General features: G+C 39.7%; 1 protein-coding gene across 2 annotated transcripts in view; it reads right to left on the bottom strand.

Moving 5' to 3' along the window:
* LOC124121260 overlaps nucleotides 1–14,016 on the bottom strand; it is a 33,201-nt gene extending 19,185 nt beyond the window's left edge. For both annotated transcript variants that reach the window (XM_046484219.1, XM_046484220.1), the window contains exon 1: nucleotides 13,864–14,016. The gene's annotated coding sequence lies outside the window, so the exon portion shown is untranslated. The remainder of the gene's footprint in view (nucleotides 1–13,863) is intronic.
* Between the last annotated feature and the right edge of the window lie 654 nt (nucleotides 14,017–14,670).

The following is a 14,670-nucleotide window of genomic DNA, read 5'->3' as shown; positions in this document are numbered from 1 at the left end:
TGTAAAACTGTAAAATTATCCAATTTATTGGTTGTTGGACATTTCATCAATCAAAATGAGCGAGTAAGTGGGGTTTAACGCCGCTTTGAACAGTTTCCATAAATCAAAATGAGCCTTATGAGTGAATAAAAGTTCATCGTTAACAAGCGGAATGTTCTGCTTTGCATTGAGTTTTTTTCATGAGGCACATATTATAAGGAATGGACTATTTTCGATCAATCTCAGGAGGAGTGAGTGAGTGAGTATGGTTTTACGCCGCTTTTAGCAATATTCCAGCAATATCACGGCGGGGGACACCAGAAATGGGCTTCACACATTGCACCCATGTCGTGAATTAAACCCGGGTCTTCAGCGTGACGAGCTAACGCTTTAACCACTAGGCTACCCGACCGCCCCAAATCTCAGGAGGAACCGTGTCGCATGGTTCAACACTGAACCTACAGTCACTCTTCTACTCTGTTACCATTTCCTCTAAATACCGACACGCGTTAGAATCCCCAGCAAATGTGCTGGTCGTAAACAGCGAACAGATGTATTGTAGTCAGACATTGTACCCCAACGGCGTAGATCGCTGCTCACAATATCGATCATTGGATTGTCCGGTCGAGACTCAGTTATTTACAGACCACGCTCATGCAGCTGGAATAGTGTTGTGCGCGGAGTTAACCAACAGACAAACAACATAATAGTGACAGGCTTAATCAATAAACGGTTATGGCGTTTATAGTTATAAGTCATAGTACACCGTATACCTGCACACACAAAGGGTTCTCTCTCTTGTGTCTGGTTGCCAAGGTAACTGTTTCAATAATGGATGCGGTTGACATTTTGTGTTTTATGTACATTCATCACATATGGCTGTCTCTTCCTTTGTCACACAGTTTAATGATACAGTAAAAAAAATTAAATGATACAGCAATTATTTTCTTGGAAGCAAAAAGCAGAATGTAAATTAACACTTCGGGAAAATATCAGATATGCAGTAATTCTTTCAAGATAAATCAACACAATAAAATTGTATTTTCATGTTCCATAACGCCCTCATCCAAGTGGGTACACGAGGCGCAAATTATAGGAGTGCAGGTACCTTCGGCACCAAACTGAAATCAACAGTTACCGTGTCATGGAATGAATAATACTAGTATATAAGAATTTCCCTGGAGCAGGGGTGAGTAATTCACGTCTGAACTCTTATCAATTCCGCCCTGTCTACTAGCGTGTATGTACGATGAACTGCTACTAGACATTAGACAATACAATTTCTGCATTTCCTGACAAACGGCAATAACTATTCCATAACCTCCTTCCTCCTATGCCACACTGGCGATACAACTATTGTAAATCTGTGCTTAGGTTTGGGAGATATGACATTCAACGTGCTAAGGTAGCTTTGATATTTGCCCATCTTAGCTACCGAATCAATGTGTTTTTTTCTAAAATATCCCGTTGATTTCAAAACAGCCTGTCCGGTCCTACACAGTAATGAATTCAGGTGTGGTACTTCCCATCCAAAATGTCTCCTGAGCTGGTTGCGGGTTGCTTCACAACTGCCTTGTACAAATCATTGATTCTCCCCAGAAGCTTGATTCTCCCCATTTTTCAAAACGACGAGGTTACCAGGCCTCAAGTCAGCAAACATGGCGACATTGTTGAGAAAACAATAAATAACTCCTTCGTTAAAACCCGCACAATCTTGAATTCCGTAGACCCTGGGGTTTCTCTACCCTGAAATAATTGATAGCCGTCATTCAACAGCACAGTTTAGATATCCCCAGTTTTAATGAAACACATTATTTTAACTTTTCATGGACAAATATCTAAACTATACAGCTCATGCCGTCCTCTGTGACACGAGGCGACAGAACATCGGGGGCGCGGCCGTGTAGACTACGCTACCAACTCTTGTCAGGTGCAATTCCCAAAGGTCTTCCACGAGAGAGCACCCTGTGCGCGCTCTATTGCTGGGCAACAACCGAGATGAAATGCTCTATTCAAATTAATTATTTGGTATGTTGTTACAATGATGACTTAAAGCAATATAAACTAGTTATAGTTAATGACCGAATATCAGTTCAGCAGAGCAATTTAGACCATTTGTTTGCATGCGTTGTGGGTTTACAGTGACAAAACAGCTGTACGTCCTTGAACAGTGCTGTACGTCGCCAAATGCTTGACGGAGTTTTATGTTAAAGGGATGAGTATGATAATGTCATAGTGACTGGAGCCTGAGAAAACGCTGCGGTAGCAGTCCCCAAGTGAGAGTGATGCTGTAACCGCACCGTGTGGCCTCCAGCTGTACATACTACGCACGTCCACTACTTGCAAAGACAAGGCACCTATTTAGATTAGCATTAGTGGAGCCCACTCATAAATACGTCTCTGTGCAACTTCAACACATCCGTGTCCATCTGTGTGAGATCATCGCGATGCACAACATACATGTCATATGAGCCACACATCCTGGTTAGTTCCGACTGCTTGCACATGGAACCTTGGTCTGACGGTGATACTGCGCAGCTTAATATACACAGTTGATGTCATTTTAATCTCAATGCACATCGTCAACAAAACCTTCCACGCTCAGCATAGTATCTGCTGACTATATAATTCAGTTTCCAGTAGGGAGACAGCCCTATTATGACTGAGCCAGAAAGGTAGAAAGTCTTCCTCAGACACATGTGTTATCGTAAAATTCCCGCAGTGGTGTCAAGTAGGCAAATTGCAGACCGAAATTTAAACCTAATAAAACGTGTGTGGGACCGAGCGTGCCTGGGTTATCAAATCCTATATTCCCCGCTACAAGGCAATCCATTCGGAAGAATACGTTTGCTACAAATGGATTATATCTGGCTCGGAGGCAGGAGCTTCTCAGACTTGATGAAAAAGTAATCTGGTTAGGTTGTGGAAAAGTAAATACAGGATTCTTTCTTACTTCCTATGAAATATCTTTGTTTGGCTACAATCAAAACTAGTTCTTTACAGATTTACCCTCAGCGGTTCGGAAAGGTAATCTTCCGTTACTATATCACATTGCCATTGTTATTATTCTGATATAATCTGTTAGTACAATACGACCAAACTTCCTTCAACCCGAGAATGACGTCAGACTGCGATTCTCTGTACAGACGAAAACTTCAGGGGAAATTAAATGCAGGCAAGTTGCAGATCATGTAAGTAGGGAGCTATTGTGAGATGAGATAAAATACCACCCCATCTGCATTAGCCCCCGTGAAGATCCGGGTTGGAATAGGTCTTCAGCAACCAATGTTTGTGGTAAGAGGAGACTGACGGGATCGGGTGGTCAGGCTCGCTGACCTGGTTGAGGCATGTTATCGTATCCCAAGTGATTGGATCGATGTTCATGATGTCAATCACTGGATTGTCTGGTCCAGACTCCAGATTATTTACAGACCGCCATCATATAGCTGGAATATTGCTGAGTGCGGTGTTAGGCAACAAACAAACAAAGAGCAGAGAGCGACAAATGTCGTTTTGTCTTAGTTATATGATCATATAATTATAGTTGTCGTGGACCGGTAGAGCTGTCGTTCCAGTACAACTGGTTTAACTTAGCACTATGGATTCCCTTCTCATCGTATTGTCCTGAATAATATATTTTATCATCAATATTGTATTAAGCTAGTAATGTTGATGTGAAACGCAGTGCTGGGAACAGTGATTATTTTTTAGTATAAAAATGGCATCTTGATATTTAATAAACGTATGATACCATATCATGTATGTGTTATACCTGCATGTTTGAGTTGTCATAAAAAAGTTTAATGGATGAAGGAGTGTGGTTTTACTCCACCTTCAGCAACATTCCAGCAGTATCACAACAGGAGACAACACACATTGTCCCCATGTGGGAATTCAAACTCGTTCCTTCTGCGTGACGAGCGAACTCTTCAACAACGAGCCTGCCCCACCTTCCCTATAGTTTAATGACCATGACTATTACGAATTCTTTGTTTTACTGGAAATAAAAGCCTCCAGTTCATTAATAGTGAATGTTTCAATACAGCACAGTAGTTAATTATTAATTCACAACTGTATACCTTATTCCATTGATGACATGATGGCCCCATGCGTTTGTGGTTTATTCATCACACACTCACGTCGTATCCATCGAGAACAATGTATCTCATTTTAAATGTTTTGTATATCGGATTGTTCATTTGTTTACTATATTATAACTTTATCACTTCATCACACGTATTGTATATCTCACGCATAATGTATTGTGACGTCATAGATAAGTATTGTATAACCTAGGCTAAATACAGTAAACTTGATCATTTATATTTTATGTATGTCTCATACTCTATGCTTTGGTTGTATGACACTAAGTATTTACTATCTCATAAGAAATACCGTACACCCGCATTCTAAAGTGTAGGTTGAGTAAATATTGTATACAAAATACCAAGTATTCAATGTTTCTGTTACCAAGTATTCAATGTTTCTCTGTTACAAAGTATTCAAGTATTCGTATGATAAGTTGAACTTTTCTGACATCTTTACCTTTCACTAATATGCATTCTCTGTCTTATACTAACGTTCCGCACATATGAGTTTTCACTTCATCTTAGGCTAATGTTCGACACACCTGTGTGTGTCAGTTACTGCATGGTGTCGTATGTGCAGGTCGAGCACAAGGGCATCTCTCTGACTGACACACATGTTATGACGTCAGGGACACGAGAGCACTTGAAACTGCGTGGGAGGATTTGCCAATGATGCGCAGGGAGTCAGCAGTGTTGAATAAACCATGGGACTGTTGCAGGTACACTAACAATCAATCCAAACATGTTACTGTCAATGAAACTGTGCAGTTATTCACGTGATTAAGTTTGGCACTTCAAATGAATTCAATCCAACATATGGTTTTGGAAGCTGTGCAGAATGGGATTGAGTCTATATCTACACAAAGACGATTAATACGGGACTATCTAGGCCTTTGGGACATAAGGCGACGCTTTGATGTAGGACCAATTAATACCGACTTCATTTTTGACTCGATACCAGAGGACATCCTGCATAACGTCCCCGCAGCTGGCGATTCAGCTTGGGTCAAACTAATGGCACATATTGAAGTTTGATACCAGCAATTTAAAAAAATATATATCATTGGATGGCATATCTGAGAATGAGGTCAATAACTTAGGGTTTTCATACCTTGGCAATACTCAGAACCGCGGGCCCCCAAACCTCCCTGTAGGGCCTTGTTCAAGTCTCACGAGATCACGGAAATGAAAATGAAAGGGTCCTTGATTATCTCCCCTTGGACACACTGGGCGCCCGCCTGAAGAAACATGGCGTCAATTAGAAGTCCTTTGCCACCACATACCCAAGGGCAATGGGATGGGGTCGAAATCATTGACAAAACAAGGTAAAATACATTAGTACTTCATTTAATCCAAATTAGGTTGTCATTGAGACCAGAGTTTTGTGGTAATCAATGATTGGAAATATTATAACAGTTCCTGTATATAGATTGAAACGATGAATTCAATAAGAAATTCTAACGTCTTTCACATTACTCAAGTACATGACAGATTGGCACTATCATTGCAAAGTTAGGCTTCAGGGAAATATATCATTTAATTATTGAGACTTGTACGTAAAAAATCCGTATCATATATTATCATTACAGTTTTACAATGGAGGATTGAGGCTTAAGAAATAACCAACGCGTCAACATCGTTATCATGGAATATTTCAATAGCATCTGCCTTCTTACTTTACAGTCTCCTTATTCCTTTAATCGATTAAGGTGGTTGATACATTACACGTGCATATTTCTTGTCGTGACTTGTTTGTAGTAACTAAGGGGAAATAACGGTTGACATAAGGCTGCAGATGCTAGTGTTAATATACGTTAATGACCTACCTTGTTTCAGTGTACACGATGTCTGCTGATTCGTGTCAACTAACAAATGGTTTAATTAATAACAGACAGATCTGTGACATTAAAAGTGGCTGAAAACGACGCTAGGACTCCTTTTGGTCCACAGAAATACAGGAATATGGGTACACGTGCCGTTATTTCGAACACCTGGCGGCAATCGTACCATGAGCAAGTCCGTGAACCAAGATTAATAATTAAATATATGTTTATGCTTTAAAAACCTTCACTACATGTCCATACATTTCTTGAAAAATAAGATTGATCAAAAGGCTTGCTCAGGTAAGAATAGTAGACTTTAGTATTGTATCAGGTTCAAAACATGCAAGTGTCGGAAAGAAAAATGTTGTTATTGGTATTGTGAACACTACTAATTATTATTAATATTATTATCATTATTATTATCATTATTAGCTCAGGACCCTTGGCCCCTCTACACACAGCCCAGACAGCGAATGGGACTTCTCCAAGGATGAGCTGCCTTGTCGAACCCACCCAAAAGATTTCGGAGAATTTGAAGGCTTCCTAACATTGGAAGGTACTAAACCTAAGGCTCCGAGAACAATAAAAATAGTAATCATTATTATTATTATTATAATTATAAATCTAATAATAATCATCATCATCATCATCTTCTTCATTATAATCACTATTATGAAAATAATAATACACAGAAAGATTGGTGATCTTCAAATTGTAGATAATGAGATCAGGCCGTAGGGACATCTTATTACAAGTTCATGTATTGCTACCATGTCCCTAGTGGCTGATTAACACGACCCACGCAGCGACGACATAGACCGCGGCACTAACACACATCATAATCATCTCTCACTGTGAAATATACTCTTAACATTGAGGCTATCCTATTAACCATGTTTTGGCTGCACTAAAATATAACTAGCTCAAAGCTTAGAACATTAACATGTTGCTAGGAAGTAAAGCTTCTGAATTCAATCGAGCTCCGGAAGACCTTCATAGATTGTTTGACAGGATTAGACCTTTTCCTTCTTAACAACTCAGCATCTGGGGTGTTGTTCTTTGCTTCCACATACACGCCCGGGAGTACTGACTTGCCCACTACAATCCATAGCAATGTTCATTGGCTTTGTCGCTTGCTGAATGGCTAATATACCTAATAGGTCCGAGCAATATGTGTTTGTGAATACTGCAACTGTCTCAGTTGGGAAAGACCTGTGATTGAGTTACTGCACTAACCCTGACTAACAAAAGTAATTAGTTCACAGCTTAGCCATAAGCTATACAAATGTATCCTGCGGTTTTCATTTATTTATTTTCCCTGGGACAAATTAGGAGTATGTTCTATATGAAATTTCTTATTTTGATGATGGAATTTCAAGAAACACCTTTCTTTTGTTTGGATGCTTGACGGATTGTGTTGGAAGATTATTCTACTTATTGTATTAACGCGTAAACTGACATTCATAACAACCTGGCTGAACGAAATGAGTTTCATCTCTACATGATTCACCGCGCTGTAGGATTGGCTTTTTTATGACGTCATACTTGACATGTCACTTCTAATGTCACTATGCTATGACGTCACGTATATGTATATGATTTCTACACAGACAAAATCTCCATTATCAAAGATATCGGCCTTTTTTACGTACGAATTTAAATGCAACTATAAATAGAACAAGAGGTATCGTCATACATTCAAACTTCATGCAAATGTTTTCAATTTATAACTGATGTGATAGCGATTTCTTCCCTAGATAACTAATCAGGTTCGCCTTACACAATCAATGCCCTGTAGAAACCAGTATATGGTATTACTGGGATTGCCTGGGATATCGTTTAGAAGACCAGATATATTTTAATTAATATTTTATTCTAAAAAACTCAGAGCATTTATGTGGCAGACGATTACTTTTATTTTCCATAGTCTGAAGCAGAATTAATTTTTTCAATTTTTTTCGGGGAAATATGTATTTTTCGATATAACCCCTTGACACTGGTAAAAAACTGTTTGATGTCACACCGGGTATTTACCAGAAGGCACGCAGCGTAACTATTCTTAAATTGGCGATCGAAAAGGTTCTAAATCAGTCAGGATCAGATCCACAAAGCCAAAGTGAATGTTGTTTAATGCTCCATCATGTACTATTCCAGACATATAAAGGCGATATTCGAGGCACGGCCGCACAAACCAGTGACGGAAACTATGAGCAACGGCCTACGTCATCGGGAAAGTTGTTCTCCTGAACCTGATTCCAGTCGGCTCTTACACATAACTTAAATATACCGGGGGCCTACTTCGCTCCCAAACTGTCACTTTTCACAAAGCACATTTTGCTCGACGACTATCATAGTCTCTGTTGAAGTAATCATTTAGTTAAGAACACTTGCCATGAACGGCCTCCATGACTGATATGTGTGTATAATCTGCGCATGAGCAGTAGAAGTCCTCTGGTCCATCTATTCATTGTATTTGGTTATTATACTTCAACACTACCATGGGGAAATACATCATTAGAAGTTTGATTTGGGAGAAACCATAAATACAAAACTATTTTCAATATCACTAGATACGTTAGTTTGATTGAGAAATAGGAAGCAAAGTTTCGTGTAGATGGGCCTAAAACAGTCCCCCAGATTGCAACCGTTTCAAATTTTTATGTTGTCTTTTATACCCCTGAGAAGTAAGGACGAGACACTTAGTTATCTCCCAGGGCGATACACTGTTCGTGTCAGCCTGACTACGCCGCAGTCAAACCGTTTCACAAATACAACAAAACAAAAAGACTAAAGACAAAATCGATGAATAATGTAGTCTCAAAACGTCACACGTTCATGCGGTTGATTGGTGTCCACAAAGACGTAGAAGTGGAGAAAAGTACCTTCTGTAGCTGCAGACCCAGAAACTGTGTCGGCCGCCCACCATCACAAACGCAAAGGCAAATGCTGTAATCGTCAAAATGTCTTGTTTAATATTTCGATTCTTTTGGTGGCAATGTAGGTAATTATGAATCTGGAGGATGACGAAGGCGCCATCCCTATTTGTTGTTGTTGGCGATGACGTCAGTGTGTGTCACGCCACATTGTCTTCAGAGGCGTTAGGTGTATTGTAGGTTTTTGAAACGTAAGAGCCTCATGCATTTTTTAATACTTCTATGGCTTCGGTTTTTGTGTTCGTCTTATCTTTACAGCAATATGTTGACTGATGTATAAATGATATACAGCAACATGATAGCAGGGACTGCTTGTTCAGTCTGGCATCATAAGATTAATGAGAAGTTGTCAGTGACTGAGGAGATTATTCACCAAGCCCTTGAAGTCATCAGCACATTGCTCCAGAGATGTTGAGGTTCCTTTAATAACAACGTTTGTGATTTATTTTGAACTGTTTAATCTGGTAAACCTACTTACATATACTGGGCAGTTCTTATGTACAGTGATATAGTCGAACAGGTTGGGTTGAGGTGAGTCATGACACAGCACGCCCGACGTTCCGGTGGGACGTAACCATGCACTACAAACAACAACTGCGCGACCATCCACGAACACTGTACATCGTACACCTTTACACGGAATGACACATGACTGCAGTGTAGCCGGTGTGAAGCCTATTCATGCTGGAACATCGTTAATAGCGAGTAAAACCATCCTCATCCACTAAAGGGGCTAGCACAGGTACAAAACATTGATAACACCGAACATTATTTTACGTAATTTCGTCTAATTGTCCATCAAATTGACTCATGCAATGTGTCACACGGGATGTCATTTATGTGAAGAAAATGGTGGCGCGCTGATAAAATGATCGAACATTCCCGATCTGTCTGAGGAAACAGAGAGCTATCCGAAACAATTATTCCGCGTAGCGAGAAAAACCTGCTGGGTCTGGGTTATCTCAAACACACTCTCTCTCTCTCTCTCCTATATATTACATCGTGTTCACCGCTGTCATGTCATTGGGTTTTGTTCATTTCCTTTTTGAGAAATATAGTATTGTCGCGTTTCTATGCACTTTAATATTTTAGGTACCGTTAAGTACCCTAAACTACAATACATTTAAGAAACGTGGAGTGGGCTAGTTTTAGGGCATTCATGACCGTTTACCATTTTTGACATTTTCTTAACTTAATTATTAAAACAACAGATATACTGTGAGCACTATAATTCATGTAACGTAATGTTATTCAGTCTGGTACTATTTCCAACATTTGAATCTAATTTAACAAATAGCTTTCAAACTAATTGTTCGCACTTGTGTGTGCATTCACCAGAGCATACAGTTTGTTTCTGAACACGGAAACAAAATTTCGTCCAGCCGTTTGGCAATTATCCTTAGCAGTATTATTTGACTGCATCACACCTAGACTGGTTCTTTTGTTGAGTCGTTCTCCGCGGGATACAACGGAGTGGGTGGTTGTATGGATGGTGTATAGAAGTACATGGAATACCATTTAGTGACGTTTTCCTGCAATAACCCTTCAAGGATTAGAGTGTTAATAAATGATAATTACAATAACAGCAATTGCAATATGAGAACGTCAGATATACCATTGTAGTATAGAATACAAGGCAGACAAACAACATGAGCACTCGAGACGAGTAGGCACGCCTACACCCAGATCATTCAGCACTGTAAACATTGGAACAGCTGAAATAGCACAAATGCACCAAATACAAGTACTCGAAAAATACAGATAAAGAAGAATTGTTTCATACATTTGTCCCAGAAATATGTCAAGTGTAGTGGAAGCCATGTGTACGCATATACAGCTTTTTACAGATTGGTTTGCGCGACAGTTGACTACAAAACAGGCTCATCACCAGCTTTTGCCAGAGTCAGGTTGGCGTAATTTGTTGTCCGTGAAATCTTTGTGCGTTCTGGCGGACTTTATTTGAAACAAACTTGCAGGCGAGGGCGTCAATAATTAATACTGTGAGTAGGATACGTGGCTTGACATCCGAGTAGCGGCGACATTGCTATAAGTTGTTACAATACAGGACGGAAGCTGGGTCAGAGAAGGACATAAAGGAGGTCTTGTGATACTGCACTGGAAGTCAATGGACAAACCTGATGGACATTTTTGAAAAATGTCCAAGATTTGTTCTGATGTTGCTAGGGGTACAGATGACACTCTCGATCGCACTTTCATCCAGTTAGATTGAAATAATTGTGGTTTACTGTCACAAATAATGGATTTTAATATATCTGGAAGATATGCTGCTTTTAACACAAGTTCCACGAACCTGATAAACAATGTGGATGTTGCTTTGTGAGGTCCTTGCCTGTGTCTCATCAGGAGCACTGTATGTGGTGGTGTCATTGGTTTCTGTAGTTCACATGAGATGCTTTCAGTAGCTTAACCAGTCTGACTGTCTAAACGGATTCAGTCAGACCAATGATTTTAATATGTTTCGGTAACGGGGATCGAAATAGAAACTGTCAGGGTGGTTTTACGGCCGTTTGTTAGTAGACTGAAATGCTAGTGTCGTGAGGAAGTTCTCTACAGAACCCAACGGCAACTTTGCAAATGCCTGCAAATCCCCAAACCGAACATCTAGTGTTAGCCAAGCCTGCCACCAGACCGCAAACTTAACACGAACATGGCCAATCTCGCCGTCACCTCTCTTGTCTCCCCATTCGCCTCCTGTCCAATTTCCATTCTTCGTCCATACTAAATAATCCCTATCAGGATTTTGGCTAGACTTCTTAATTTTTCCTTCGGATAAAGCTAGTTTATGTGACGGCTTTGCTTAAGGCAATGTTTGAATGCTTTCGTCAACACTGAGAAACTAGTTAGCTACGACATTCCACTTACTTAAACAGTTGCCAGCACAAGAAACAACTTGATGACTCTGGGTGGTTAGAAACGTTTACTTGAATCATCAGAATCCAATGCTTATTGTTTAAAACAATATATACAACTGTGTGTATTCTGTCATTAACATTAACCTCATTGACTCTTGACATCCATACAGACATAGCGTCCAGGTCCCATGTACAAGAAACCTTCGCAAGGCAATGACTATTCAAGAAAACAGAAACACATACCATTCAATTCTTTTACATTCACGACGGTAATGCAATGGACTACTGTTAGTGTGTTTGGTTCTTCCGCGTGCAGCCGCCCCAACTGGTTCCTAAAGACGTGGCAATGTTCCAAAAACCGTCAAATAATGTTAAAAGATTAAATTGGCCTTCTCCACCGTCCTTCCCAGAGGGATTCCACAAGTTCCAGCCACATCTAAGTTTCCAGGCATTCCCATTTCAAAGGCATTCGGTCAAAAAGTGTACTTTAAAATTAAATTGTGAGATGTAGTTGACAGTACCAGGAACCCTTATCGGGTTTGATCTAGGGGCGACAGTGGTGGGGGGAAGAGAGGCACGAGGTAACTGATGTTGACCAAGATAAGTGGAGGAGCAGTGATGGCTTAATGATATCTCTGACAGTCAGTGATCGTCGAGGGGGCATGGCGGTAAAAAAACATTTCAGGATTTTCAAAGACAGTTCAAGATAGGCGAGCCTCTATAATGCAGGTTTGTAAAGCATAGGAATACGTTTAAAAATATTAATGGATATATTGTGTGAAAATATTAATTTTGTTTTTGAGATTGTAATTTTATTTTTTGTGTGACTGTGATGACACAGGCGCCTTAGACTACTGGACTGCATTGACCTCGGGTCGGTAGGGGCTTTACCACTTTGAGTAAAACAAAAATTATTAATCTGTCGAAAAACGAAAGGTGGTCTGGAAAATGTATTTCAGGAAACAGTCTAAAAATGGGAATCAGGAATTATGTAAAACAATCATACATTGAGTTATACCCATCTACAGTAACTCCAAAGAAATATATCCAGAAAAATAGATTTACAACTTGTTTATAACCTGTGTTTCACTACTTACGAGTATGTCTCTACCCGTTCCGGGATAGTAAATATCAACGTAGATAGTATTAACTTAACATGTATAATGGAGGCGCGTCGCGTCAAAGCACAAATATTCATTTCAATCTGTTTCTACTGAAATTAAATAAATTATCAGTCCATGGTGCGTTCAGTCAGATCAGATGAGAACTGATTTCAGTTTGGGTTTTTACGAAAATGTGCTTACAATCTTTATTTAGACTATTCAAGATAAACTATTTTGCAAGGTTATCCTTTAATATGGGTTAGAATGGCACTACTATATTGATATATACATTACAGAAAATGCTGCCATGACATCGGCAAATGTTAAAATAAATAGATTATCTCTCTCAACGATTGCTAAGACATTGAATATCGAAACAACAGACAATTTAAAAATACATAATTTAGAGAGTCCCAGTTAAGGAATCCGGATCCGCTACAGAACAGTTGCTGGCTGTTATAGTGTGGTGCCAGTATTGATTCCTTGTCTTGTCTAGATCATAAGTTACATACCATGTTTTGGTAGTGACGGGTATACTTTGCAGAATTCATTTATGCAATAAATTTGGTGAAGTTTACAACGTGTGTTTTTAATAAATGTAGTATGTTTGTATTTTGTCATCTTAAGGGTTACTATACACATATGCGAGAAATGAGATAACAAAAATTAATAGATATAACTATTTCCGCTTTTCAGTTTTATTCCATTTTGTGACAAATCCTACAAACGCAACACCCTTCTTTCAAGATGAAGTACAAAATGTAATATTGATACAACCCCCAAAACAAGTTCAAAGAACCTACCTCTACTCGAGTGTTGATAAAACGCACCATCATTAAAATAATGATTTGAAAAGCATCTTAAATACCTCTCTTACATGTATATAAACATCCTAAGAAGTTCACAACATGCTGAGTTCTTTGACTGTCCGAAACATTCAGAGTTAAATAAAATTTCATTTACCAAATTTTACTTCATACTCATGTCACCTTGCTCCCACGACAGTCACAGAAATTCCTTTCTGTGTCTTAACTTGGCTGCCTGTACAAGTAAAGTTGACTTACCTATCACTGTTAGACCCGGTACTCCTTGCTGGATGCGAAAAGCTTTTCTGGGGGGCCTTCTGGTGGCTTCAAGCGCTCGCTCCTTCCTCAACACAAATGAACGCAACACAATCAGCCGTCGCTTTTGTAGATCGGTGTGGAGACGCATAAATATGTAATCAGTCTACCTACTTACTATTGCACGTGCAGCCTCTGTATACAAGGCAAGGGGCGGAGCATGTATGCGCGCGCAGCTCTCTGAACGACAGCAGAGAACCCTCTTCACGCCAGGCTATTGATTTGACGGTGAACCGTGCAGTTACCAGGAGTGGAGGGAGCGCGCAACGGAAGTCAACGACGAAACGCATTCAAGGGAGGGGACGCTGTGTGGGCGGACACCGAGGAATGCGAATCAAGAGTATTGGATAAATTAATAAATATGATGGTTTATTTTGTTTAGCCTGTAAGATCACCAGAAAAGCTTCTGACATATTGAGTAGCTCACGAGCCCAAGTTGTGTGGGCCTGAAAGATTGTTTGATAAAAACCTTTCCCAAATTAGCATCAAAAAGAAGTAAAACAAGGGTTAAGGTTTGCCGAAGAAAGCGTCTTGAAGATTGTGTCAACACTATTTGAAATATTGTCCGCCTGACGAGGTGTGGTGTTTATCCCAGAAGCACACGGGATAGATATTAGTGTCTAACTTGGCAGACTCGGATTTCTTCGCACAGCATTCATGACCTTTTCAACTATTAAGTACCGGATTTGGGAGAGTTCAACAAAACATTGGATTTTACAACCACCAGCAGATGCACAAAACAAACTAAAT

This window comes from Haliotis rufescens, unplaced genomic scaffold (assembly GCF_023055435.1).
Source record: "Haliotis rufescens isolate VD_foot unplaced genomic scaffold, xgHalRufe1.0.p SCAF_10, whole genome shotgun sequence".
Classification (NCBI taxonomy): domain Eukaryota; kingdom Metazoa; phylum Mollusca; class Gastropoda; order Lepetellida; family Haliotidae; genus Haliotis; species Haliotis rufescens.
Note: the sequence above shows the minus strand (reverse complement) of the source record. Positions and strands in the feature narration are given on the sequence as shown.